Source organism: Vicugna pacos, chromosome 14, assembly GCF_048564905.1.
Source record: "Vicugna pacos chromosome 14, VicPac4, whole genome shotgun sequence".
NCBI lineage: Eukaryota > Metazoa > Chordata > Mammalia > Artiodactyla > Camelidae > Vicugna > Vicugna pacos.
The window spans coordinates 54,084,696-54,109,213 of NC_133000.1; the positions used below are offsets into that span (position 1 = coordinate 54,084,696).

The 24,518-nt window shown below is 32.4% G+C and overlaps 1 long non-coding RNA gene across 1 annotated transcript in view; it reads left to right on the plus strand.

Annotated features, from left to right (window-relative positions):
• LOC140701160 (uncharacterized) overlaps window positions 1-24,280 on the plus strand; it is a 144,726-nt gene extending 120,446 nt beyond the window's left edge. Inside the window, exons 3-4 of the long non-coding RNA XR_012080068.1 lie at window positions 20,675-20,790; window positions 23,614-24,280. This is a non-coding gene — a long non-coding RNA (uncharacterized lncRNA). The remainder of the gene's footprint in view (window positions 1-20,674; window positions 20,791-23,613) is intronic.
• The last annotated feature ends 238 nt before the right edge of the window (window positions 24,281-24,518 follow it).

The following is a 24,518-nucleotide window of genomic DNA, read 5'->3' on the forward strand; positions in this document are numbered from 1 at the left end:
AATGCACAAATGCATCAAATGCCCTACAAAAATATTGAGACATGAAAAAAATCACTGACTGCACAACTAACAAAAACTGCAAAAGTGAAAATTAATAATGATTGCAATTGAAAAAAAATTAACATGCCTTCAACATTTTAATACTAAATATAGATTGAAATAGATTAATATTTTAATGAATGATGTAGTTTGGAGCATGTCACTTAAATAGATGATAGGGAGCATATCAAACACTATCAGCTATTTACAAATCAGTGTGAATTTGTCTATCAGTATTTATTAATCCTAAATAAAAGAGAGCATGACTAACTAAAAAGGAAATAGACATGCATTAAGAACACTAATGCCTCAGAGGAGGAAAGTGTCAATGGCAAAACTACTGAAGGGAAGCTGGTAGGAAGACAAAAAAATCACAACCCTGCTAAAGGCTAGAGTCAAATCTGATGACAATATATCCTTCCAAATATTAATTTTACAAAATCAAAATGCATCTTGTCTAAAAGAGTCAACAAGGAAGTGGTAGTTAGTTGTATTTTTCAAAAGTTCTAAAAGAAAATTTAGAGATAAAAAAGGCTTTGACAACATAGGAATATGATATTTACATATATCATCACCATCAGCCAGCTGACTTAGATCACAGAATTGATATTAACAGAAAAAATATTTTACAAAAAGAAAGACATTTACAGATTGTGAAAAAATTTTAAATAATCCAAGTAATGTGTTCAGAAATGAAATACTATTTGGGATAAATATATACTTACCTGTATATTAGACATTGTGCTTCTTCAAAAAGGAAGAAAAAAACCAGGTCCTATTATCAGAAAAAAATAACTTAAATTGTAGTGTTAGTTCTCTCTCCTACTAAAACTATTTAAAGGACTCCACAAACATGATACTACGTTTGAAACATTACTTGCTTTTAGATTACTCAATGAAGAGATTATTGTAGTGCATTATTTTGTCAGATGTGTGAGAAAAATAAGTTATTGTAGTGATGTAACTCAGTAAGTTCTATAATGATTTGTTGCACATCAACACATAACTGAATGAAGTATGTTTTCCAATTTTTCTACTGTTATTTTATCTCCTACCAAAATAACTGCAATATCAATTTATTGAATCATGAAATATTATATACATCGATACTTCAAATGTTTAACAATTATATTTACAACAAAAATAAAATAGTGAAATTGCTCAATTAATACCCATGATTTTTCTTATTTTATCTTATTTAAGTCTGTATACATTTATAATCCTCTACTACCACTGAGGTACCACTTAGTCTTTAATCTTTTATTTTAATCAATCAGAAAAAAATTTTAAAAATAATACAAAGATATAGAAGGAAGCAGGAGTTGGGGGATTTTCTGGAACTTGTAGTCTTTGGAAGACCCAATATGAACATAAAGTGGAAACAGATTTTATGGAATGCAATGTTTAAAATTCAGAGATTGTAAGTAGAAGAAAAAAGTCTTCTCTCAAGGTGACTCTTTCTGCATGTGTGCCTTGGACGGTTTCCCAGAAAGGAGGAGCTAAAAACACCCCATACTGCTCCAACAGTGTTGCATTTACTGATGGTGGAAAGGCTAAATGTCATGCACCAGCTGTGAAACAATGTTTTTCTGGGCAATTGTAAAGAGTTTTATAGTGCAGACAATAAAGCCTAAACTCAAAAACAGTTTCAGAGTGAAATTTTACTGAAGAGTAAGAGTAATGAAATATCAGTGATTCCAAATTAAGTGAATTTGTTACATTGAAGGATTCAGATTCTACAAGCAGAAGCTTTTTAATATATGATTTATGTTTTACATGGTATCTTATTATTATGGAATATTAAAATGAAGATTTTAATTTTTTAAATGACTTGCTTTTATTTTATATATCCAATGAAATCCTGGAAATTGAATTTCTTACAAACTAGGAAAAATAAATTGCAAGTAAAGTAAAATATTTTATTTGATTAGCAAGTAATACTTCTCAAATAATTTTTTGTAAAAGTTAGTTTTATCATCTGCATTTTATACAGAGCAAATTGAGACTCAGAGATAAAATTATTTGAGTTCAGTAGCTTTCTATTTATTTTTTTAGTCATTGTTCTTTTTTAACTTATGTGGAGAATATCATATTCACATATATGGTCATTTTCTTTTTAATGAAAGATAAATAAGCTTAATTAGAGTAGTTTTCCTCTTTATTTTACTTAACTTTTTTCTTTTAATTCTTTAAAAATTCACTCAGTATTTCCTCCTGTTAAATAATTAGTACATATTAATTTTTTTTAATAAGTGAAAAATATGAGTTTCCTTTTGGCATTTTGTCTTTAGTTTGACCTCTACTATATAGGTTATTTAACTTTCTTTGCTCTAAACACTTTAAATTTCTCTCTAAACACTTTAAGATGTTATATAAATGACTACTCTTTGCAATTCCCCAATATTTAGTTATTCAAAGACTTGTCATATACATTCTAAATGTTAGACAAATAGTAGTGTCCTTTACACAAAGAATAGACATTTTCACAGCTGATTGGATAACAAAAGAAGGAAGCATTGGAATAGAGATGGTTTTAAATCATAAACACAAACCCTCACCTCTCTAGATTTTACTTTCTGTGTCCTTAGGGAAATTACTTACCATCTTGTAGCTTCAGTTTCATCTATAGGTGGCAAAAAACAAACAACGAAATAGTGCCTACATCAAAGAGTCTAGTAAGAGTAAGAGAGAGTGAATGTTTATTTACTTAAAACAAAGCACACTAACATAATGCTAAGCGGCAAAACTTAGTATGTATTACTTCATTGAATCTGCAGATTTCACGACGTTGATTCTATTATTATATTTCTTTTGCAGATGATGAAATAACGATATTGAGAACTTAAGTACATGGTCCAAGATTATACAAATATGAGGTTACCAAAACACAATTTGAACTCAGGCAATTTATATTCACAGTTCAAGCTCTTAATAATTTTCATAGCCTCAATAACTAGATGCATTATTATTATTATTATTATTACTATACTTCTGAATATGACTGTGGAAGAATATAATTATTAGTACCATGGAATTCATGCACTGACTCCAGAGATTGGGTAAGAAAGAAATATTGAAGATTTTCCCTTTTCTATGGAACAATGAGATACAATTACCTCTATTGTTCAACTATAGATTTTATGAGAACATGCTGTAACACTAGGTCATATTATCTTATTAACATTGGTAGAGTTCCATCTCCTGCCTACTCTTCTAAATTCTTCGTCTTCTCATTTAAAATTGTATATGAAAATAAATGGAGAACACTCACAAAGGAGACTTATGCTGGCCTTATCAAATAGTTTTACTCTGAACACAAGTTTCTTTTATGCTAAATGTAACTAGGTCAAGTTTGAATATGTGAGCCACTTTAGCATTAGAAATTAAGATAATCAACTAAGAAAATCAGGTCAGTGTGCATTCCTAAGCAGGATTGACAAAAGCTAAAATAGTCGTAAAGATCAAGAGATTATAGACTTAGATTTTAGCTTTTCTATGAAAATGGATACATGGATTGCAACTATAACTTCTCTGTATTTTTTGATGTAATTTTCAATCCATAAATCAATTTGGCAGCATTTTTCTATTAATATTAATTGAAGAGGAAATCTCCGATCTTCAGCTTTATGTGCTAAATAAAATTAAATAATACATAGAAAATGCATTCAATACTAACTGGCATCAAGAAAGAAACATTATTAGACCAAAGAAGCAATTATTTATTTAAAAAATATTTTATTTATAAGAAAAGTATTATTTAACATATTTATAATAACTGAAGAATAGACTTTATTATTGGAAGCCTAATACATTGTTTTCAAACTACTGAAACACCATTCTGAAGAAACCAAATTTATTCAGATGTTGTGTTAATCCTTATCCTCGCCTAATACTTTAAGCAAGGAAAGCTAAACTGGATTTATGTCATCTAAATAATGTCCTATATTCAAACATGATGTAATCTCTTATTCCTTCTAGTTGAAATGCCTATTTCCTTTTACTTTTGCTTTCAACTGTGTTCTTTTGTCTTTCTATAGATTCCATTAACTGCAGCCAAATAACCAGAAAATCAGGCAAAGAGGTTAAAAAACTAAAAGCACAGCAAATGAAATCATACTGGTGTCATCAGTGAACATTCATCAGAAAGCCCCTCCTGTTGGATTTTTACAGCCTTGTTTTGCATTCTGTGCAAGAAATTACTGAAAGATAGTACAGTAAATACTTTCTTCCTTTAGCTGTAACACTTAAAAATTTAAAAACAAAATCATCTTGAATAATATTAAGCAATACCATGTGTTTTAGTCACATCAATTCTGAGCTGTGCATTTTCACAGGGTTTAGCTATTTAGCTATTGGAAGTGGGGGGAATGAACTTTTGAGTAGTTATTATTATTATTACTAATTTGGCTTAAACTGAAAAGAACCATAATAAGTCTGTTAGTGGATACAATAAGGTTTTTGTTGATAGCAGAGGGTTAATACTACTATTTCATGGCCAACAATCCTATGCTATTTTTTTGAAAGATTCCATAGAACGGTTGGTGTCTGAGTCACAAATTACATTGGCTTATTACTAAATGTGCTATCAATTTAGATAAAGTCAGAGAGATCTGTGTTCTGTCTGGTTAACTATGAATTGTAGTTCATTCCTTTTTAATGAATTTTTTTATTTTTTAACATTCTGTACAAATTTTCTGGGTATAGAAAGAGCAAATTACATTTGAGAGTTATATAATCTCAATTTTTTTACTATATGAATTTCCACTCATGTAGTGGAAAAATATTTCCTTGCTTTTATCCCATAGTTATTATAATCTACATTTTTTTGGAGGGGAGGAAAGTATTAAATACCATGCTATAGAAATTCCTGTTGTCTGTTAAGAGACAATTATAATAGGACCTTAAGTGTTAGAAGCCACCAATGCAGCTGAATAAGGAACATAATTAAAATAAAACAGAACAAAATTAAGTCTCTTGTAAATTGCTTCGCCCAACATATACTGAATACTTTGATCAGTAACTCCTCAAGGTGCATATATTAAGTATGTGTAATATTTTTGTATGTCAGTTATACCTCCACAAATCTAGAAAGTAAAATAAAATATAACAAAATCTGCATTGCAATTAGATATTAACAAAAAACACATGTTGAGCAATAAGTAAGTTATCCCTTTGTAAATCTTGATTTAGTGGTACACTCCATTTTGATCAATGAAATTTGAGAGATGTTTGTTCTTGGTTTTGAGAAGGTTATATTCAATCTCAAGGAAGAAGGACAAAAAGCAGAGATCCACTGACCTCCAGAATTAAATGGTGAAGCTCACAACTTAGTAACTATTATAAACATTGAATTATAAACATGAAATTAGTGTATTACATAAATAAATTAATCCAATGAAAGACAAAAGAAAGAAATCTAAATAATCTTGTTTCCTTCTAAAGTTAATGACATTCTTTATTTATTTTTTTTCCTTGTTTTTTGCTTGTTTTCTGAGAAGTGAGTATTAAAAGTTTTATTCTAGGAGTTTCCATTATCTATGGGAGTTGCTCACTTTCGCACCTAAAGTATTGGAAGCCACAAATGAAGCTGAGTATGCTCCAACTCAGACATAATTCAACAAAACAGAACAAAATAAAAATGTATAGTTATTTTAAAAATCCAACTTCATGTGATCAATTTCATCATGCTAAAATTTCAGTAGAGTTTCATAGGAAAAAAATTTAAAAAATAAAATCTTCTGTAGTTTCACAAACTAAAATATAGTATTTGCTTTAATAATAATAAAAAACTAATTATCAAATATGACATGTATAATGCTTAGGTTTAATTTCACTTATAATTATTTTATAAGTTAGTATGCTATGAACTTACACTTTGAAAAAATGATTAAAAGCCTCTAAAGGAAAGACCTTATAGAAATTGTTGCAACCAGTTTAGAAAATAATTTACCATTTTCTTCCAAATGTATATGAAGATATTATTCAAACTTAAAGTTTCTTTCCAGGTATCCAGTATGATAAGAAGTTTAAGGAAGATACCTAAGTTGAGGAAAGACATATATGTGACAGACATAGATTTCAATTCTGTATTAAGTGCAAATATGTAAATTGATTTAAAGTGCAATGTAAAAATATAAACACAAGGGTAGATTTGTATACCTAACATTCTCACAACTTGAAACGTAGTGGTTGTCCAAATTTGAGACTACTTATAGTCTACAGAAGGATTAGTCACATCATCTGGTTTAAAACGGGACATGCCACAAGTAGAAACACATGTTGGCTAGAAGTAGGTTCAATTAGATGGATTTATGAGTGTTAAGAAGATCATACCCTGTGAGAGTTGATACAACAAATATCCAAACACTACCAATATTATATTTTTTTCAATTTTTTACTATTTTTATTGGCTTTATTCTTTCCATTTGTGTTCTTAGACTTCTAGAAACCTATAGCTTGCTCAAGTTCCTATAGTAAATACTTTTCTATATCCCAATATGCCTTAACTTGGTAAAATATTATTCACCTCATGTGAAAGTTTATACTGCATTACCACATATTAGTTAATTTTGTACTTAATTTGCCAATTGTATGTACAGTGATACACATGCTCTTGCCTTTTAATTTCCTAAACTGTTTATTTTGTACATATTTCAGATCTCTTTAGATTACATTGCTAAAAACTGAAGAAAAAGAACATTATTATTATACTGGTTGTAGTTAATAGGAATTTTTGTACTATAATGGAAGAAAACTATACTTATAAATTAATTTTATAGTTCGGAGGGAAGAACCTGAGAAACATTTTAAAAGACATTCAAACAAGTCTACTGCAGTTTATGTACAATGGAAGATATATTGTTAATGTTTTAAAAACAAAAGGTTCTATGAATTATTAGCTTAAATATCTGTGTTTTAAGTGAAATTTTGCATAATGTAGTTTTCTAAAATTTGAAAATATGCAAAGAACTTCAACAGCAGAAAAAAAGTTTTGATTGAGTAAAGATTTCTATTCTTTACGAATGTGAAATGAATCTTTTTTATGTATACTCTTAATAACACATTATATTGCATTATACAGGTCCTGTTGTCTATTTATTTTTATTTATGTCAGCATCTTGAATCCAGGCAGGTAAATTCCAAAAATTTCAAGTAAAACATGATCTAGTTTTTGTTTTTGAGTGCCTCCGGCTATGAAAATTACAAAACCTCTATAATACACAAACTCTTGGATTTTGAATATTTTATCATACATAACACAGAACTCTGTTAGAACCATGTTAGTCTAAATTTTCCCTAAGTTGAATTTAAATTTTTTATTCTAGATCAATTTTTCTAAGAATAGAAAAATTACTAAACTATTTATAACAATTCTTTATGAGTTAAAGACTTCTGCTAATTTTATATTACTTAATTTTACAAATTTCTTAATGCTTCTCTGAAATGTTAGTTGCCTTTTGTACTCTTCTGAAATAATAATTTGTAACCTTTTAAACCTCTGGCCTATGTAGAAATGACTTAAGCTGAGTTTTTAGGGAATGCTCTGTGAAGATTAAGAAAGGAAACCTCAACAAATTGTGGAGTTGGGAAGGCCTGTAGAGGGGCCTTTCATGCCCTGCAACTGAAGGTTAGTTATCCCAAACAAGAAAATGTCAATTACTCCCATAAGAAAACATCAGTTACTGGCCCCAACTGGAAAAGATGTACCTTGTGCTCCCAAACAGGAAGTGCAACTACTTTACTATCCCAGCAGGAGGCAGAAAGTCTTCCTTCTTGCCCAGCAATACATCCAATCAATGTAAAGTGTCACAGCTCAGCTAAAGAGAAGCCATTGTCACCTGAATTTTTACCTTCCTCCAGTAAACTTTCATTTTTTCCTTCCTGATGACTTTCATTCCCTGTCCCACCCTCCTCACTATAAAAGCCCTCTGTGTTGTCTAATCCCTCAGGAAATCAGTTTGCCAGATGAGATGCTGCCTGTTTCATTAATTGTTTAATAAAGCCAGCTAGATCTCAAAATTTACTCAAATTTTGTTTAACAGGCCTTAGTAAAAGATACACACAAACACATATGCACAATGGGTTTAGAAAAAAATTAACGAACTGCTCAAAACACTAGATAACTTGGGTTAAAAGTGGTAAACTCAATGATAGAAATTTAAAAATGTATCATTAAATGACACACAATCGTAAGTTGACACATTTTACAACTTCTAATTGTGACATATTAATCTACTAGTAATATTTTGATTTTTTATGTTGATATTAAATCAATGTTTACCCAAACTGATGTTATAAAAATATAGGTTGGTCATCAAACTGAAGAAGAAACTGCAAGGTAAGGACATAGTATGTCTTTACTTTAAGCAAAAATATCGTTAATGATTAACAGAAATGGAAGAGTTTAAAAATACATGAATCAATCTTACCTCTTTTGATGGAAAGCTCTTTGTGTATGTGTTTCCTGCAGAATGGATTTTTCTTCTGATATTACCCTTAGAAGTAATGTTTGTCATGTAAAATTTTCTCAAAAAGATTTGACAAATACAGACAGGGGAAGTCATACACTGTTCCACTCTCTGTCACATGTTCAGCAACCTCATAAATCACAGAAGATAGATTTGACAGATTTTTTCTGCATGTTTATCTGCTTTTTAATATTATTCTATTTTTACTGATGTTATTTCTAAAACTATCCATAAAGTTAGTTACATTCCATACAGTTTACAGCTGTATAATTAATATGCTTATATAGTTATTTTAAGACTGTATGCATTCACATTCATATCCTTTGGTATTATTACCATAAAAATATATTTTGATAACTAAATTTCTTCTGTGTTTAGAATATCTGCAGAATATTTTCTGTATCTCTTTTGTCTTTGTTTTAAATACTTTTAATGATAAATTTTCTTTAAGAGCTCTTTTGTCTTTTAACTCTCTGTGTACCATCTCTAATTGATTCCATTATTAAGTCCCATATGGCTAATTTAGAAAATATTTGTCTTCTTCCTGGTAAGCATATTAAGAAATAAGTTATTGTTAATGTATACTAATTTACCTATATTAAAATATTATTATATTTCTAACACAGATTTATGTTCATTGATAATGTAACACAAAATATATCTAAAATATTAGTTTGAATTTCTTATTCTGTTTTGGTATTTGGGGTAATCAACAATATTCATTGTGTAATTTACAAAGATTATTGTTTATTTTGGATTCCCTTCCAAACACTTTGTGTCTCATTTTATGTTGCTAGCATTAGGCTACAGTTTCCAGCAAGCAAATTTGATTACAATACTTTACAAAGTTGCAGGCAATGTCTAGAAAAGAGAATTACAAACATGAGCAGCCTGATTCTAGAGTATGTGGCCATAACAACTGTATACTTTATATTGCCTCAATTTAAATGCATATTCCTGCTTGACAGGAAAGTAAGTTGTCTCTTCATTAAGTTGTTTTAATGTCATACATTAAGAAGAGGTACATATTAATACCATTGTATTCAGGTTTTTTGGCCATAAAGCTCTAATTATCTTTGTGGGTTGACAAATTATGCCTCTGCTGGCCAAATCTTGCCTACAACCAATTTTGGTTTAAAAAAAAAAAGAGGGAGTGCAGGTCACACTCATTTATTTATTATTATTTACTATTCTTTATGCCTGCTTTCATGCTTCAATAATAGATTGGAGTGGTATCCAAAAAATATCATACAGCCGTCAAAACTTAACATATTTACTGTCCAGTTTTCTTACTAGAAAAGTTTGCAAACCTCTGAGGTCTAAATTAACTGACTTATTAAAAACAAAAAAGCAATATACTAGGTTACTGAGAAAATGTCCATTTTTATTCCAACCATAAATAGATTTTTGCTTATATCTTGAATCCTTTAGTTAATTATGTGATTTATCAAAGTTTAATTGTTATTGTTGATCTAAAACAAATAGACTTCCAATTATTTCTCTGGAAAAATTTGCCTTATTCAGGATCAGCAGATTTGCAATTCAGTATCTGCAACCATGACAGGCCATGTTCAAATCCCTGTGCAGCAAGGGAAAGAGAACTCTTTTATAAAGGAGAAAAGGAAGTTAGTTGAGAGGGCCATGGTTAAAAAAAGAAAAGGAAAAAAAGAGAGAGAAAGTCCACAGCTTTTCATTGGTTGAGTTGTTACCAGGAAGAAGAGTAGTCTTTCTTCCTCTTGTTGGGCATCCTGTGACTCTCTCAAAGTGTAAAAGTTTGTGAATTCTAAATGGGGTGGATCTGAGATTTAGAAGAACTCATGGCAATGATTTTGACCAAGATATTTGAAGGGTCTCTACAAATTTTGTCAACTGAGTTTTGATAAGGTCTTAGTGTTTTTGTCTAAACCAGAGTATTGAGGGTGGGAAGCACCGTAAAAGTATTGTAAAACCAGTCAAATAGCACAGGCTTGTTGAAGTATCTGGCTAGTAAAATGGGTTCCTCAATCATTAAGAAGTTCAATGGAAATTCCTCAGATAGGGATAATCTTTTCCAAAAGGACTCTAGTCACAGAAGAGGCACTAGCCTCTCTGCGAAGGAAGGCTTCAGTCTAGTATGAAAACATAGACCATGACTAAAATATTTCTATAACCATGAGACAAAGGAAGCTGTATAAAATGCATTTGCCTGACCTTGAATGGTCCATTAGACAGTTTAAAATCTCCAGGAGCAGTACAAACAAACTTCCCTGGGCTGTAGTTTGGACAAGTGAGACAAGTAAGGTAGGCACTTTCTGTGGTCTTAATAATGTTTCCCCACTAGTATTGATTCATGAAGGCTATAATTTTGTCAGTAGCCCAATGACTTAAAGCATGTACAGTGATGAGCAGTGGGGATTATAAACTCTCCAGTAGGACTGGGTTGTTATTTAGTTCAAATTAAAGCATTCTTTTTTTTATTACACCAATAACTGTTGAATTTCCAGTTTTGTTTCTCTTTTTCTAAGGCCAATCATTGGGCATTGGGCTTGTCTAGCCAATTTTTCTAAGTTTTCATTTGGGTAAATATTCCTTTGTACCATAACAGAGGTTTGGCTGCTACTAGTTCCTTTAAGAGCAGAGTATCTTGTGGAAATATCGGCAAAGTGATTTTCCTTAGTTTCTGAAGAGTCAGGTTCAGAATATCTCAGAATCTTAATGATAGATATGTGGCAGGTAAGATTATTGCATTTAATAATTCCTGAACATAGGGGATATTTTAAATTTTATTTCCACTGAAAGTAAGGAAGCCATGTTGTTTCCACAATATACCAAAATCATGAGCTACCCTGAAAGTATGTCTACTGTCATACAAATATTGACAGTCTTAACTCAGCCTGTTGTGCCAAAGTAGCCATAGGTAAAGATGCTGACTCAGCAACACCAAAAGAAGTTGTCATAGCATCCCCAGAACAATATTTGCCATCATCCACTTTTAAATAAGAATAGTCAGCAAACCATAGATGCCATTATTACCCACTGGGATTTCCTGTAGGTTATCTTGAGGAATTAGAAGGTCGTCTGTCAGTGTAAGGCAGTCTTGAAGGCCTTCATTGGTGACTGACAGGACAAGAGTTATAGAGTTAAGATTATTACAGTAAAAAAAAGAATTATGTGAGGAGTTAACAAAAAGACTTCAAAGGAGGAGAGGTGGCTGACTGAAACATGTTGAGTATGAAAAGAATTCAGGAGGACTTCTGCTGCATGAGGTGCAAAAGTGGTTAAAGGGGATCCCACAACAGTTTCCTCAGTTGACTTAATGAAAAGGGCAGAGGCCATAATGGCTCTAAGGCAAGGGTTATATCCTCATGCAATAGAGTCCTGTTGCTGGCTATAATATCCTGTGGGTTGATAATGATCCCTGTATTTGGGGGTGAGTACCCCCAGGACACGCTCTTCCTTTTCATATACAAAAAGGAAAAAGGAAATCTGGTAAATTGTGATTCCCAAGGGCAGTTGGGTTCAACAAACTCTTCTTTAAGCCCTTGAAGGCTATATTGTTTGGTTTTTCCCATAAAACCGGGATGGGGTTGTTGTTGCTCAGTTAAACAAGCAGAAGTTTGGCCATAAGAGAGGAATTTGGAAACTAATTTTGTCAATAACCAAATAGCTTAGAAAATCTAACAGTTGGCATTTAGTTTGGTGTTTTGAGAAACTTAGGACACCATGAAGTCTGCCTAGATCTAGGTATAACCCTTGCTCTGATATCAGATGCCCTAAATATTAATCCTGATTTTGGGCAAACTGCATATTTTCTTTGGCAGTCTTCTATCCCTTTAAGGCTAAAAGGTTTAGCAAGTGCGTGCTGTTTTCCTGTGAGAAGATCAAAGAAGCAAATAATCCACACATTGCAATGAAGTAGAACCTCTTGGGAACTTTCTATCATCCAGATCAGCCATCAGGATTTGTGAGAAATTATAAGGACTCAGTAAAACCCTGAGGCATTACTATCCAGGTGAATTATTTTTCTTCCCAAGTGAAGGAAAAAAAAAGTATTGGCTGGCTTCATTAACTTGAGTACTAAAGAATGTACTGGATAATTTAATTAAATAAAAAGATTTGCTTCCAGTGTAAGTGGATGTTAGTAAAGTATGAGGGTTGGGAACAAAAATGTGTCAAGGAATAACAGTGTTGTTTACTGCTTGGAGGTTCTAGACAGATCTCCCCCATTGGCCTTTAGGTTTTCTCACCAGTAAAATGGGAGTGTTACAAGGACTAGACCAAGGGATAATGAAGCCTTAAGCTTTGTGGTCACTTATTATCCTAGAAGGACTTCTTTACTTAGGGATATTGATTAATTCTGGAAAGAGGTTTTCAGGAGTCTACTTGAATCTTGATGAGAGGTATGCTGTAAACTTTGCTAACATCAGTTGGAGATTTTGCCTATAAGGAGGTAGTTGATTCAACATAGACAAATGATCAGTTTTTCCAGAATGGAACAATGGAACAGTATTTCAGAGATAGAACAATTAAAACAATTCAGCAGGTTATTTATTTCATGTAGTTGGTTACTTTAATGGCTACTACCAAACTGAGGATTGGGAGGATGTTGGTAAGCTGGTTAGAAGGTTGAAGGTATCTGAAGTGCTTAACTTTGTAACAAACTCTTTTCCAATGTCCTGGTTCTTTGCAGTAATAGCAGAAACCAGGAGGGTTTTGGTTTCATTTAGGCACCTTCATTTGCTGGAGTTGAAGATTAAGGCTTTTTGCAGTCTTCCTTTTAGCTGTCTCGTCTAGAAGTGTGAGGCAGCTGGTTTGCAGATTAACTAAATCTAGAGTGGACACAGTTTCCCGTTACTTTATGGTCCATTTTACTAGAAGGGAAAGGTTCAGCTCACTCAAAAACATGCAATTAAAAGCTACCTAGGTGGAATCAATATCTGAAGCAAGAACATAATTTCTTTAAAAATAATCAGATTCAGTTCTGGAAATCTTGGAGGTATTGTAGTCCAATACACAGTATTAAGAAAATTAAGTTTGGGGATTTTAGAAGTTCCTTATAATGGCCATAGTTATTCTAAACTGCCTTTGGTCAGGTCATTTCATTTAGTTAGTAGCATACATAAGGAAAGCCAGAGGTTTTTATACATAAAATTGGCCAGACTCCCCTGTGTGGGGCAGTGCCCTCAAAATATTTAGATAACTGGGTTCCCATGTCTCAGAGGTTTTCCTCTAAAGTAAAATAACAATTTTCAAATAGCCTAAACAGCTTACGATTCAAACAGCTCAATTCAGGCAGCTTGCAGCTCAAACAGCTTGCAGGCCTAATACCAGCCCATTCTAAGGGGACAGCTTGGCCCTGGAGGAGCCAGACTAGCTTGTCAGCCAGTTTCAGTTAAAACGGTCTGATCTCAAAATCAAACCAAAGTGTCAAAGGAGTACCTCTATACAGAACAAAGCCTTAACTAGGAAGGACAAAACCTTAAAATAGACCCTGAGTAAAGCCTGGGAGCTTCAAACTCAAAGGGTGAGGATTTGAATCTAGGAGAAATACAAATCCAAACTCCAGGTTTGGTGCGAAAAGCAGTGAGCAACAATGGGTTCAGTTGTGGGTTTCTCACCTCTTTGCTCATCAGCCCTGGAGCCGTGGTGGGCGAGTTTTCTCTGGTCCCCAAATGCGCGACAAAAAACATTGACCTAAAACAGATAGACTGGTACTTATTTCTCCAGCAAAAGATGAGTTTATTCATGATCAGCAGAGAACTGCAGTCTGGGGTCTGCAACCATGCCGAGTCATGGGCAAGTCTCTGCACTGCAAGGAAAGGAGAACTCTTTTTATAGAGGGGAAAAGAAAATTGGGAGGACCATAGTAAGCAAAGAGTAAATGACTTTTCATTAGCTGAGTTGCTCCCTTGCAAAAAAAAAAAAAAAGTCTTTTTTGGTCACAGGATGTGAGAGTTCCTCGTTCTGGTCTCCTGACTATTTAATTGAGGTTTCTATTTATTAACTTTTTACAGTATACATTCTCCACCCACCCCCAAATATAGGATTTCCCCGTGACCTTTTAAATTGTGATTATTTAGTATTTTAATAATTACTTTTTTTTACTCATCCTTTTTTTTTTCTGTTTCGCTTCATTTTGATATCAGTGAGTTTTATTATGGTTAATGTGTATATGTGCCTTGACTGGCATTGTGGGTTTGTATTTCAAACAAAAATAATAATGATGAATTAAATGGATGTTATTTCCAAGGATAGAAATAGGATATTTTAAGCAATTTTCCAGAGAGTTCAAAAACTGTACAAAATTAGTTTATTTTTAAGCATTTCATTTAGACCAACTTAAAAAAAATGACAAGAAAACACATAAAAAGTTCAACATGTCATAAAATAAGAGTACATTAACTTCTTCTATAGGAAAAGACAAACATACACACACCATGCAGGAAGGCCTATCATAGTCCTTTGAGAATAACCTACAGTAGAAGTTATTAGTTTACACAAGTAGAACAAATGTGTGATTTTTGGAAAATCTTGGCTACTCAGCAATCGCATACACTTTTCTCATACTCACAATACCAAATATTAGCATCATTCAGCTATCTAACATATAGTTATTAATTCTGTCACTACTATCACAACTGATGATTGTCTATCAAAAATGGATAGATTGAGTTTATTTAGGAAAATTCAAGGGGGAATAAAATATTTGGCAGAAATATGAAAGATAACTTTTGAAGTGTTTTTGGTTATTACAGTAAAAACCCAAGTAAAGACATTATTTGATTGGATATTGGGGTTGAGATTTTCCAAGAAAGATCATGGTTGACAGAACCATGTTATAAATCATCAACTGATATATATATATATGTTAAATCTTTGCTAAAGACTTTTTTTTTAAAGGAATATGAGTAAAGTAAGGAAGAAAACCAAGGGTCAATATTCAACATATTTTTAATTTATTTTACAAAAATGTTAGTAGCCTAGATTATGTTTACATTAATTTACATCATAATTTTCATTAACTACAGGTAGTGATGTTTGTAAAAGATATTAAAATTTCACTTGGGTGTATGGTTTAGAAGAAACAACCATCTTCTCAGTGTCCTATAAAGGTGGTCCTCAGAGCCCTTTAATATGCAGGAGTCAAATGTATGATACTTATGAATCCTAACACTCAGCTTTATTTAGTCAAGATAACAAGATAACACACATAAATTTACCAAATTACTAGGTCATGGGATTTAAAACCATTAGTCATTTCCATGGTCACTATGATGACAGTAACATGGCCTATGATAATTCATTTAGGGGAGTTCTAACTCTAACAAAGGAAAAAGAGCAATTTTTGAATTTACGAATAAGTGATATAGTAATGAGAATTAAGAATATGTATATTTCTATTTCTATAATATAATTTTCATTCAAAAGAATACCTTTCAAGTATCTGATCATACCTCAATTTATCTTGATGATAATAATTAACATTTAATAAAATTATTTAAATAATTTAAATAAATAATAAAATCATTTATTCTTAAAAAAACTTTAAAAAGGCATTAACTTTTTAAATCTTATTTTGCAACACATTTATAGGATGAAGAATACACTAAAATTATGTGGGCTCAATATATTTTTTAGAGAATCATGGACTCATTGTGAAGTTGCAAGTTTTTCTAGACTGTGGCCTTCTGGCATTTATTTCATGGCATGCTTGATTGTCTGACCAAACCAAACTTTTTTAAATTGAAGTATAGCCAACTTACAATGTTGTGTTAACTTCTGGTGTACAGCATAGGGATTCAGTTTTATACATATACATTTCTTTTCATATTCTTTTTCATTATTGGCTATTACAAGGTATTGAACATAGTTACCTGTGCTATGCAGTAGGACCTTGTTGTTTATCTATTTTATATATTGTAGTTAGTATCTTCAAATCTCAAACTCCCAATTTATTCCTCTCCATCCCCTTCCTCCACTGGTAACCTTACGTTTATTTTGTATGTATGTGAATCAAACCAAACTCTTTTGTAGTTGTTTCCTGCACACATTCTTCAGTAGTTGTCTCAATTGTATTAAGAGAGAGAGAGACAGAGGAGAACAATGCAATTCTTTTTAAAGGAAAGAAAAATCTGTATAAAATTAAAATGACAATAAATAATTACATGGTATGCAAAACTTGGTCTTTAAATAGATATCTCCTTGACACTGACTTATTATTGCATAATGAGAGAAACTAGTGTTTATTTAGAGCATTCTACTCTTAGAATTTTTTCGGTTCAATTTAATTGCAGCTTTAGTTATTGTAACATACAAGAATTTAACTTGTTTACTAAATTCATTAGAATAATTACACAGATTTATGTTATATGCTTTAAAGATAAATGCCTGTGTCCCATCCTACTTCTTTTAAATTACTATAGTTTCACACTACTCTTCTCTTTCATAAGCTTTAGTTCAGTTCAGGATATGCAATCTTTTTTCTAAATTCATAAAAGCAACATAAAAGGAAGCCATTTTTGATTAACACCCTTGAGATGAATTTATGTGTATAATTAATTTAGGTAAAAAATTAAAGTTCCTCTTGGCTTATCGTTAATTGCAATTGTTTTTACATAATGAAAATTAAATTATCTTAATAGGAACATATTATTAGAGATGGTTATGCAATTTTCCAGAATTCAATGGTTAAAAGTTATTCAGGGCCAAAAACACATAGCTGAGAAACAAATACTGAAAAATGTAAAATAATATTATCACTCTTATGGATTTTTAATTTAATAATAATGCTGTCCATTGTTATTTGGTTAAAAAAAAAAGGAGAGAAAATAGTACTAAATATTGTTTCATGTTGAGTGAATAGATAGTTTGAATGGTTAAATTCATATCAAAAATGAAACAATAAGAAAGAAATTTGATTTACTAAACTTGATACTCCATCATTTAATAATTTAAACATCATGACATGTCATATGAATAAATGATGTTCTCTGAAATTCTAATAACTAAGTTTTAAAAATTAATATACTAAATTAAAAACAATTATAATATAAATTAATACTGCAGAATGAGAATATTATGAACAATAGTAATTTACATTATCTTTAAAGCAATTTTTTATTTTAAATGTTTCTATTCTTATAATATTTGATCATAAGATGATAGATGATGACTTTTTGTAATAGTTTAGGACATCAGGACACCATCTGGATTGTATTTCAAATGATGTTTGTAGTTCTTGCACAGATTGTTTAGATAGTAGAATAGCTGGAATCATAAACAAATATGGCATGCAGAGTACACCATTCAGGAAAAGCTGGTTGTTATTCCCAGAATATGCATATTAACTCCTTCAAGCTACTTAATTTTATTAAATTTATTTTATTATATATATATATATATACATATAATCTTTCAGCTAAAGCAGAGTCATATTATGAAAAACAAACAAGCAAACAAACAAAAACTAAAGGTCTAGAGAATTAATGAGTCCATTTAAATAAGAAGCCTGGGGACCCTTTAGGAGTGAGGATACTTTCTTGCATTTCCCTCAGAGTGTCTATGACCAAGATCCGAAAGCAAGAGAAAATAATAAAAATACCAAAGGGAACTCACAGGAAAGGAGTGAGTCTGAGGTGACACAAATTATAGAAAGGCCAAGAGAGACCCCCCAAAGAGATGTAGTTCATGCCGTACGTGAAGCTACTTGTGAGTCTTCATTCTGGGTAACTTGGAGGAATCGAGATCAATCTGTCTTGACTTGTTGCCTTCCTCCAGGAGTTTACAGATCAGTACAGGAGAACAGTGTGCACATTATTCTTAGATGAAGTAGAATGAGGTGTCCTAAGCAACCTGAGGCTCTCGAAAGGCCATTATGAAAGGAGCGGCACCATAGGATGGATAAGGTGTAAAAATGCACAGATGTTGTATAAAGTTATAATACTCAGGTTTTACAATGGAAAATGTGTTCACAAGTTGCCAAGATAAAAGACAGTATTTCTAAAACTAATAAGAAGTGATTACTTGCATATTTTCAAACATCACTTTAAATCTGTTAGAACTTTTCTCCTTCCCTCCAAATATTTTTCCTATTTAATACTCTGTTACATATTTTTTATTTCCTAAAATCTGCTTTTAGGTCCACATTTTTTTTTTTAGAATGGTTTTATCTCTGTTGGAAATGTTTGTTCAGATGTTATTAATAGAAATTTCTATATTGAGATGTACTTTAACATTACTTCCTTATTCTCTGACCTATAGAGTAAGATCAATGAGGACGATTAACATTATTGGACTCCCAAACTGTCTCACTTTATTTGATTCTTTCATTATCTAGAATTAAATTCCACACAAAAAAAGGCAAACAAGTATGAATTTTTAACCCCACTCCACAGATAAGATCAGTAAAATTCAAAAAGTTTAAATACTTTTACAAATATTTGAGCTGAGTCTCCCTGATACCAAAGTCCTTGGCTACTAGATGGTCATGTCTCCGGGAGATCCAGCAGAACTACACACTGTGGCTTGACTTCTGGACCCTTGCATATTGTGTCTGTTTGACAGTATTTTAAAGCTGCAGGTACTCACCATATATATTGAATAAATAGAGGAAGAACGGAATCTATTTTTACATTTACTCCATGAACATCAGAAGGTGAATATGCCAAGGTATTACTTTTATAAGTTAAACAATGAGCTGAACTATTTAAATAAACACTTTGCTCTAGAGAGGTCAAAATACTGAAATTGATGACCCAGCAGGCCATCTCTCGTTTTCTTTTTTTTTCTTTCCCAAAGTACTTTGTGTTGTAATATATGTCCTTGGAGAAACTATGTATTTAATATTTAGTCTACTTAATATTTTAACTCTGAACTATTGTTCACTGAGGCAGAAATTTGGATCTTGAAGTCATGCAGCTAAATCCTATTAGAAGGCTAAAGAATCTACTTAAAATTTCAAAATGTTGATCTGGGCCATTTGCAGTGCATTGCAATAAAGCAGAAAATACATTTTAGAGTTTGCTGTATTAGAGATAATGGAAGTACTTTGCCTAAGAATAGAGATAATTTAAATTTTCTTTTTGTTTCATATACAATCTCACTGTATGTTTTAGAGTGATTTACAATTACTTATCTCTGCTGTTTTAATGTGACTGTGACATTTCTTTAGCTTCAAATACCTGTTCCCCAGATTTACTGTTACACAACCCCCCACCCTCACCCCCATTTCTATGGAACTAGATTTCTTTTTTGTTGTTTTTCTGACTTCTGTCTTGGAAGACAGTTCTTGACCTCTCACTGATGTGGCACTGCTTGGCTGAGACAACTGTCATATTTACAGCTCTGCTTTGAATGCCTTGTTTGTATAATATCTCTTTACTTCACCCTTTTCCATGTTTCTTATGGCATTATCTCAGCTTAATCCATTGGTGATATGAATCAAATTCATTTTACACATACATGAAAAGGAGAAGTAAGGGGAAAAGACAGGATAAGCCAATGATGAGAGAAGTTTGAAGAATTATTGGTTGTGGATTCCCAACGTAAAAATTAGGAATTTTTTCAGAGCTGGGTTGATAGGATTTTTACATGCCAATTATAGCACCATTTAGCTTTCTCATGCATCCAGTCTCAAGGATAGCACAGTTGACCTGAAATAAATAGACTGCCAGATAATTTGTCCAGCAAAGGTGGGTTTATTCAGGATCAGCAGAGAATTGCAATTCAGAGTCTGCAGCTAAGGCAGCCATGTGCAAGTTCCTTCTGGGCAAGGGAAGGAGAATGCTTTTATAAAAGAGAAAAAGGAAGTTGGGAGGACTGTAGCAAACAAAGAGTCCAGGTTTTTCATTGGCTGAGTCCTTGCCAGGAAAGAAGAGGAGTCTCTCTTCCTGTTGGGCTCTGCTGTTGTCAGAATTCTTGAGAGCTCCCCTTTCTGGTCTCCCAACTCTATTTAATTGAGATTACTCTGTATTAATATTTTTGCAGTACAGTAGCTTATAACCTGTACAATTATGCTTCTGAAGAATTTATAAACAATAATGAAACTATGGTTTCAATACCATAAAATGAACAAATGGTCGTTCCTTTTTTATAAACAGAAAACCTGAGAAGAGATCAAAATGCATTTTAAGATATTTTCTGAAATGTGCATTTGAAGTTTGTTTTGTTTTGTTTTTTATGTCATCCAGTCAATCAGTACATTTTTATGGAGCTCCCTTCATGATAATTTATATGAACAATCTAAAAGTAACCTCTGCTTCTGCATTCTACTCTGGTCACCAAGTGCATCCTGTATTCCCATGAGGTAAACTAAACTTTATTCAAATGTGTTTGTAATGTGTGCATATGTGTGTATGTGCTAAATTCAGTGAGTTATAAAAACTAACAAAAAAGAACCTCTGGCCTCAAGGATCCTACTATTTAGCAGAATACTTTGTTAGACTTTAATAAATTTTGTTTCTACATTACTTGATGGTGCTTCTCAAAAATACCCATATATTTATTGTAGTCTGTACTTCTGTATTGTAACCTTCAATTTTCCAAAATGTTTTCTCTTTTTATCATCAGAACTGAAACTAGATACTCCACCTAGCCTACATCTATCATTAGCATGACTTACTCACTTGCTGTCTTTACAAATACCATTCTACTATCTTCATCAACATGATTTATGACTACTATTCCAGACACTCTTGCCCAGGAGGATGACGATTGTTCGTTTTATTGCGTATTTCAGGAAATTTCCCAAACCTCATTTAAATAAATATCAAAGTGTTCAGCTTTTCCATGTATAGTATCAGATGATTATCTCTAAGACTGTTCAAACCTTATCAAGTTGTTTAAGTATTATGTTTTGAAATCCAAGGTTTAACAATCTTAGAGGACCACAGAGAATCAATCAAGCTCTGTTTATCACTAAAGCCCAAGACCTTTAACACAGAATAGCACTTCTCTTTGCAAGCCCCTGGGCATGTGGCTTGAGTACCTCTTAGAACATTATGGTTATGGTTAATTTTGTTGGGTTCAAGTTTCAGTTTTGTTTGTTTGTTTGTTTAAAATCTCCTCAAATACTAAGTGAATTTTGTATCTTTGATTTAAAAAAAAAAGAAACAGAAAAAAGTTTTATAAAAAAGGATTTAGATTTAAAAAAAAAACTTTAAAAAATACTTTGATTATCAGATCAGATATGAAAGCTTCTTTGTGTAAAATACACTATTATAGTTTCTCTCTGTCCTTATCCTTTTTGTTATTTGTCTGTAAAAGTATATAGAAAAGAAGATAGACCCACTTTTCAAGCCAAATTTGATGAATGAAAAATCTTATATCAGGATTCCTCAGTAAGACTTTACCTAAGTTCACTTAGTAAAAATTTATACTTTTCATAATTTTGTTTTGTCTGGAAACATCTGAATCTGAGGTAGATCTCTGTAAAAATGCTTTCTTTCTGAAACAAAGTGAAAATTACTTGAGTAAGCAGTTGAAAATGCCATTAGATTGAGGGTCTCAAGACAATTTTTGTATTTTCAGTAACAATTTAAATATGTCTATTTCAGTCTGAATTTTAGTCTATGCCCCTTCTAGGACCAACTACTAATTTATAAATGGATTTTAACCTATATTTCTATACTTATCTTTTAAATGGCATAATATCACTATAGATAATATTTTAATGGCCAATTTGAAAAAAATTGATAGAAACAAACTTTATTGTTTGAAAGGTGCCTTAAGAATTGAAAAGCAGCAAAATTTCCAATATTACATATGTGTTTAATTTATTTAGGATAATGAACTGCATTATTTGAAATAAAAGTGTACAATATTTTTTATTAAATTCAGCATTGTAAAACCATCACCACAAAGTAAGTCTAGAAGATTTTCATCAGCCTCCACCCTAAATCCAAATACAGTATCTGTCACTCCTCTTCCTCCCCCTCCCCACCCACCACTGACTCTTCCAGCCCTTAGGCAAACATTAATCTACTTTTTATCTCAATAGGTTTGTCTCTTTTGGGCATTTTATAAAAATGACATCATACAATGTGCTTTTGTTGCTACATGCTCTCCCATGTTTTCATGATTCATTTATTAGTACTTTATGTCTTTTTGCTAAGTAATATTTCATTGTATGGGTAACCACAGTGTGTTTATCCATTCATCATAATTTGTGTTGCTTCCACTTTTAGGCTATTAGTAAAATTTTCATATGGACATTTGTGTACAATTTTTTATATACACAAATGTTTTAATTTATATTTAGATGTAGATCATATGGTAACTCTGTCTTTACCATTTTGGAGAACTGAAAAACTGTTTTCTAAACTGACTGAAGTCTTTTACATTTCCAATAGAAGTGCATGAGTGTTCCCATTTCTCCACACCCTCAATAGCACATGTTATGATATGTCTTTTTGATTATAGCCATCCAAATGTGTGTGAAATACCTTTTTATTGTGGTACAATTTGCATTTTCATAGTGATAAATGATGAAAAGCATCTTTTCATGGCTTTGCTCTTCATATATAACTTCTTTCGAAAACTATTGTCGACTGAAATAAGTGCGCAGCCTAAAAGTTGAGAGTTATGAGTACTTGAGCTGGGATGACAGCCTCTCAGATCGCTCTAAGGGACTGCTCTGAAGAGGTAGGGGAGGAGCTAGGATATATAGGAGCTTTACAACAAAGACCCAGTAGTTGGAACAAATAGAGATTACTTGTTATCTAAAGAAAACCGGGCATTTTAAGTTAAAGAATTTAGTGCTTTTCTATGCATGGGAGGAAGCAAACATTTGGGCTCATTGAATTCATTCCTTTGACAAGCATCTAGCTGCTATCTAGAGCCAGTATCTTGTCCTTATTATTCTGAGTGCACCATTGTGAGTGGTTGCAGATGCTGGGCTGCAAGCTTGTCTTCACTGGGGTGTGGTGGCAGTGGCTGATGACTTTATGGTTTCAGCATTCTTTGTTTACTGATATGGTTTGCATAATTTTTCGGTCACACAATCTATTCCAGTCATTTGTCCACTTTTATAAATGAGGTTATATATTTTTTGTATTATTAAATTATAAGAATTCTTTATTAAAGGATCACTTAGGGGAACAATTCTAGAATCTGTGTTTCTTTCTTACAGTTTTGTTGTTGAATGCAAGTTCCTGTACCCGATGTGCAGTGAGGCCAAACAAACTGAAAGGCCAGAGTTTGGAGTGTTGCAGAAAAATGTGTTACAGCTCGGTGTTACAGCTCAGTTGTGACAGCAACCTGGATCCTGGTGAGAGACCAAGCAGCACTCGGAGAGTTGGAGAACTCAGGTTTATTACACCAGCGGGCCCAGGGGAGTTAACACTCCAAGCTTCTGGACCCTGTCTGTAGGTTTACACAGGCCTTTATAGGCTGACAGTTTTACACTTTGCAACATCATATGCAAATGAAGTATAGCAGAAATTAGCCAACCAGGAACAAGCTTTGTAGAAATAGACCAATCAGGAGTGAGAGAAATAACCAATCAGGAGTGAAGGAAATAACCAATGAGAAGTGAACTCAGGGAACCAATAGAATTTTAGGGGTAAGTAAGCCATTTCAGAGGCAAAAATTGAGATAGATACTCTGGGCCAGGGAACAGGATGGTGCCAGCATGTGAGTAGTGGCCCTGCTTGGGGGCCCTGCTGGTTTTTTTATGGGGCTTCCCACCTCAGGAGCAGAGAAAGTTTTATTGCAGGGCCAAGCAAGGGGAATGAGTGGCTCCTGCTCAAAAAACTTGAACTCCCGATGGTTTTCAGAGAACGGTTTTTATTGGCAAAATTCAGGTAAGGGCTACAGATTGTTTTTTCTGATTGGTTGGTGGTGAGGTAACAGGGTCATGTTCCAGAAACCTTGTGCTCAGCCTGAAGTTACCATCCTCCACCTGGGTGGGAGCCTTAGTTCCTACAGAAGAACTCAAAGATATTGTTATGTATATTCCTTGAGGAGGAATCAAGATTCTGCCCTATTGCTGTACTATTGTTTCTTGACAGCTCTTCCTTTTTTTCTGCATTACCT